Here is a 6,030-nt window from a genome sequence, read left to right on the forward strand (position 1 = left end):
GCTTCGTCCAACAAATATAGTTTGGCATGAAACCCGACTTGAACAAGTGTGAATGAAGAGTCCTTGAGCAAGGATATTCCACCGTATTCTTACATATGGCACATGGGCAGCATATGAAACCGTCGCATTTGTTTGCCTCGGCCGCACGTAACAAAGAATGCACGTCGTCAATGAACTCTTGGGAGCGGCGATCAGCATTCTACATCCAATGCTGGCTCATCTGCATTACATGACATAAATACCATATTAAAACCTAGATCATAATTAATTATTTATACAACATGCGTGCCACCACAAAAGATACAAATTTATGAAAGCATCGCTACAATGTAGACAATCCCAACTACCACTAAAAGAACTAAAGCTAAAATACATTTTAGGAGCACAAGGATTTCACGACCAATCTCAACTAAAACAAACAGATCTCCCGATTGTGCAACATCTTTGGGCTTCTTCGGCTGGATCACTGCCTCATTAGCCGCCGTATCTGCCTGTTGTGCAAGATATTTTTGCACGAGTTCAACATACTCTTCCTCCCAGTAGAAGCCTAAACATCGTCCACTGCCATCCCACTGAAATTAAAACAAAAAATTAGAACTTTAATCACAACCATCATGAAAATAGGTATAAACTAACCATAATCATTAAATACGATAAAATAACTTACATTGCGATCCGGACACTTGTAGAAGATACGATCCTTGTTGGGACCCTCCTTTTTCACTCGGTACTCCATCACAATCTTCGTCTCATCACGACACTTGCCGCATGGAATGAGAGGAAGGCCCGGCCTAAGTCGCTTTGGAAACAGATGAGAGGCCGAGGACCCGGAAGCAGTTACCATCTACTCTCTATACTCATTTTTTAATACACTATAAATTTCTCCTTTTATAAACAAATAAAATTAAGAAACTATAAAATTATCTATATCTCTATACCATTTTTAATACATTATAGCTCAAAAACATGTTTTAATAAATAACCATCCGTACTAGTTGACCTTGCTTACGTGATCATCTCGGCGAGCATTTCTCCACCGGACGGCACCGTACTTGGTCAAGGAAGAGCTCCGATTCTACGAGGAAGGGAACACGGTCTTCCACGACCGTTGCCGCTCTCCCTCGTAGAATCAAAGGTCCTCCTTGACGTCCGTTACCGCTCGGCAGAGAACATGCTCGCCGAGCTGAACACGGTCCGCAAGTTCAACTAGTACGGATTTGCTATAATTTTCTAACTATTTTCTAAGTTTATATTTATATATACTTTAACCTTCTTTCATGTAAATATGCAAGCTTGAAGTGATTTTGAGCTCAAATTGCTTACAAATGAAAAAAACCACAATAAAGAACCATATATATATAGTGAACAAAATGACATAAGACAATGGTGAAAAATGAGAGTATGAGATTGGTAACCTTTACAACTGAAGAATCGGCGGAGGAATCGAAGAAATCGACGGAGGAATCGAAGAATGGATGGAGGAACAATGGAGGGAGGGAGGAAGCAAGAACACTAGTGCAGTGAGCTTCAAAATGTGCTGAGCTCGGGCTCGGGGAGGAAGAAGGAGACGGCCGATATATAAAGGGGGGACATTTAGTCCCGGTTGGTGGCTCCAACCGGGACTAAAGGTAACTTTCCAACCCCGGGCGCAGCCACGGCCAGGAGTAGACCTTTACTCCCGGTTGGAGCCACCAACCGGGATTAAAAGTATACCTTTAGTCCCGGTTGGTGGCTCCAACCGGGACTAAAGGCCCCTGCCACCTCTGTCTGGCGCAGTAGCCATTGGGCAGGGACCTTTAGTCCCGGTTGGAGCCACCAACCGGGACTAAAGGTATTTCTAGTTCCGGACGCAAAAAATTCCGGGACTAGAGCCCATTTTGGCCGAGGATCAAAGGTCTGTTCTCTACTAGTGGAGATAAGCTGTCTGCAACCTAATGCGTTTGCGGGAGGTTGCGGGTGGTAGGTGCACTGTATATCATGGGGTCAGGTGACTCCATGAACCGATTACAATGCAGCTTAACCAAAATGAAGATAACGTTAATGAATACTGCCGTGAACCGTTTCGAGTAAAAAAAGCCCAACCAAATAGCACCTTAATAAGAGGTCATACAACATTTTTCGGAGTGGGCTGTTTTGTTTACAGAAATGGGCAGACTGGCCATCTATGCCAAATGTTCTCTGTTGATAGACCATTTATAGAGGTGGTAGATCGATTAACAGAAAACAAAAAAAACCAAAAAAAAAGACTTTGACATATCTCTACCACTACAATATACAGTCATTATTGGTGTGTAGTCGCCATGACCAAGTGTGTTGTACTGTGTAATAAACTTGTTCCGATGTCTCTCATGTAGAATAAAGCTAGACTGTATTTTTCCAATAATAATTAGCTACATTAAATAATTACAAAAGAATATTAGATCTTATAACGGAGGAAAGCGGATGTGTGTGTGTGGTTGGTGGACGAGAAGGGGGGTGATGGGGTACATCGATTAACACAAAACCCAAAAACCAAAAAGAAGTCTCTGACATACCTCTCCCACAACAATATACAGTCATCATGGGTTTGTAGTTGCCACGGCCTAGTGTGTTGTAATATGTAATAAATTTGTTCTGATATCTCTCATGTACACTAAAGCTGGACTATATATTTTCCAATAATAATTAGCTACATAAAAGAATTACCAAAGAATATTAGAGATTGCAAGGGAGGAAGGGGTGTGTATGATGTGTCGTGGTGTGTGTGGCGGGGGGGGGGGGGGGGGGGGGGGGTGATGGGGACAACAAAATGATATGTGAGACCATGTAAGGTATTGGTTGTTCAAACAGAAAACAATAATATTATTTCTTATGTTTTTTTCCAAAGAGATTTACTCTGGTTTCCTTGAAAGCAAATATTAGAAAAGGTTCAAACTCAACAACTCCAAACTGTTGGGGTTACCGACTTACAAACAACTACGGAACACTCAACAGTACTGTAGAAACCACATGAAGACCAACATTTCACCTAAACAATATAGTCTAAGACCCTAAAACTAACCATCCTTCGCAACCTGGTTTACTAAGAAACTCTGGATGTTCGACCTTAAAATTTGATTTGTGCAGTGGCAATCCTTCGCATCCTCATTTCCTTTAGAAACTTTGATGTGAAAACGAAGCTAACAAAGTGGGAATCACGCATGGAAGTGTAAAGATAACGCCTTCAGGAAGTAACATGACGTAGGCACGCTGCTGCCCATCCAACATGGATAGGGATTTCACCTCCGGGATCCACATCAAGAGAGGAGGGGTCAATCGACAGACACTTTCAAGGACTACAACTCCCCAAGGCGCCATCATTGTTAACCCAACACTAAGAAAAAGCCTTTTGCCTAGCACCCAATCCAATCCAAACGTGCACATCAACGATCCAGCATTGATAGCTGCACATCGACCACAGCCACAACTAAACAATCCTCCACACAAACGATGCTACGGGGAACACAAATCCATCCACAACACGTGTACATATGAGCATCCAAAAGCAGCCTCCGCTGCTAGCAACGCCCAGCAACACCCACCATTTTCGGTGACATCCATCTGGGGCTGCCAGATCCACACCTGGAGCACGGATGTAGACCCCAACCATCGAGCTCTACGGGCCCGGCTAGCGACCCCACCATGGCTCAGGTGCCACCGTTGTTGCAGCCCAGACGCGCAGGCCCTGCACCACCGCCGGATCTGGGGCATCTAGAGCGCTCCGTCCGCCGCCCCATGGGCGAGCACGTGGGCTCCCGGTCGCCGCCACGTGAGCCTGCGAGTGAGGGCCCTGGCCACAAGCGCGCAAGCCAAAAACGCATCTGCCCTGGCCATCGCGAAGCTCGAAGGGCGCGAACCTCTACCATCGCCAGCCATGGCCACCAATGACCGATGAAGAGCGAGGGGGAGAAACCTAGGGGAGGAAAGGGGCTGGGTCCCGCCGTCGCCTTCATCGCCCCTGCATGGGCACCCGCCAGCGAGCTTGGGCAGTGGCAAGGAGGACAGGGGAGCGAGGGGACTAGCGGCGGTGCAGTCGGCGTGCCACCCATGTCGTCCCGGGGACAAGCCCAAGGTAGCATAAGGCTGTGTTTATTAGTTCTAGGATCAGGTGTCATGTCTTCGTCACGATCCGGCTATAAAAAAGATCTGTGTAATAGTGAACATCACTGAGAAGAACGACACTTCTAGGCTTGAAGTTGTTGCATAATTGATCCATGACTTGATCTTATTAGCCGCCGCCTCAATCTTCATTCTGTCACGCTCCTTTGTGAAGCATATTCCATTTCTACAGAAAGGACAATCTAAGATATATGACTTCAACTGGGCTCATTGGATTTTTCTTTCTACGGACATCTTGTTACACGCACGCCAAATAGCCCAAGTTGTGCCTGGAAAAATGAACATACTAATACGTCCAGGTGCGTTGGTTTTATTACGCAGCCAACATCCCCAAAAGTCAACAATGGATTTAGGGAAGCCTACCCAAAGTAAATACTTCTCTAAATCAACTTCAATATATCAAATTAAAATGAGTCAGCAAACTGCCAAAAAGAAGATATGATCAACTGCTTCCTTTTTCCAACAAAGACTACATGTGTGGCATTGTCATTTCTTATGTTAATGATTCAACTAAACAGCTATGTGGAAACGAGCTCCTCCTGGTCAGTCGAACAAAGAGTTGACACTCTATCTCCGCTATTTTATCACATGTGTCACTTTCTTCTGTGTAAATGCTAGCAACTCATGCATGCTCCCACCGGTAGGAAGCTTCCAGTACTAAATTTCCATGATAAATTAGTATGGCCAAGTTTAGTTCTAAAAAGTTTTCCCAAAAAGTGCTACAGTGGCTATCACATCGAATCTTACGATGCGTGCATGGAGCATTAAATGTAGACGAAAAAAACTAATTGCACAGTTTGGTTGGAAATCGCGAGACGAACGTTTTGAGCCTAATTAGTCCATGATTAAATACTAATTGTTAAATAAAAACGAAAGTGCTACAGTAGCCAAATTTCCAAATTTCACCCAACTAAACCAGGCCTAAGAGGTAGTAGAGCTATAATCCTCTCCTCTCCCATCAACACCTCAATCGATGTCAACGCCATCCGTACCATTCTCATGATAAGGCCCCGGCCCGTACCCCTCACCTAGGCCGTATAGATCCATCCGGCGAAAGGATCAGCTCAAAGACGACGGAGTCCGTGCCGGCATCTCGTCGCAGCTGCAGCGCCGCCAGCATGGCTGCTTCTTTCGAACCCACACCGACTATCCCAGAATCGGAGAACCGCCCAGCGACCAGCAGCACAGGTACGCTGATCTTCAGCTACACCTGTGTCGGCCTCACTGGCACAGCGCTCTTCGCCGTCCTCTTCTTCTACTGCTACCACCAGTTGTTCCGCAGACGAGCTCCAGTCACCGCCGCCGGAGCAGAGAGCAATCCAGGGCCAGAAGGCCACCATGTCGGCGTAGACATCACCAAGCTTCCTGAGTTCGCGTACACTCAGTCGTCCAGGCGCAGGGGCAACGGCGACGGGGCGCAGTGCTCCGTGTGCCTCGGCACGGTGCAGGGCGGCGAGATGGTGCGCCGGCTGCCCCTGTGCAAACACCTGTACCACGTGGAGTGCATCGACATGTGGCTGGCGTCGCACGCAACGTGCCCACTCTGCCGGTCTGACGTTGACCCGCCGGGGGAAGCGTCGACGCAGCCGCCCGAGTCTCTGCCGGTGTAGTTCGACGCTGATAATCTGTTTGTGCCTCCGGCGGCGGTCACGTTAAATCGTAGCTTGTCACCTTTGTAATGCATTTGTGTATACATCGAGACTTTGTTGGACCATCTCTTATTCTCTTCTTTTCAGTGTTCTATACCTATTTGCAAATTTCAACTGCTAGTAATTTTCTGCAGCTGCACATGCCCCACGCCCCCACCTAATAATCCGTGCGAGGGTTCCGTTTATTTTGTTAAAAATTTAAAGCATAGGAAAGAGTACACAGAGAACCCCTATTTTGTTTTTG

The 6,030-nt window shown here is 46.4% G+C and overlaps 1 pseudogene; it reads left to right on the plus strand.

Annotated features, from left to right (window-relative positions):
• The first annotated feature begins 5,136 nt into the window (after positions 1 to 5,136).
• LOC136526749 (RING-H2 finger protein ATL39-like) lies at positions 5,137 to 5,747 on the plus strand (annotated as a pseudogene).
• Positions 5,748 to 6,030: the final 283 nt, after the last annotated feature.

This window comes from Miscanthus floridulus, chromosome 19 (genome assembly GCF_019320115.1).
Source record: "Miscanthus floridulus cultivar M001 chromosome 19, ASM1932011v1, whole genome shotgun sequence".
Lineage (NCBI taxonomy): Eukaryota > Viridiplantae > Streptophyta > Magnoliopsida > Poales > Poaceae > Miscanthus > Miscanthus floridulus.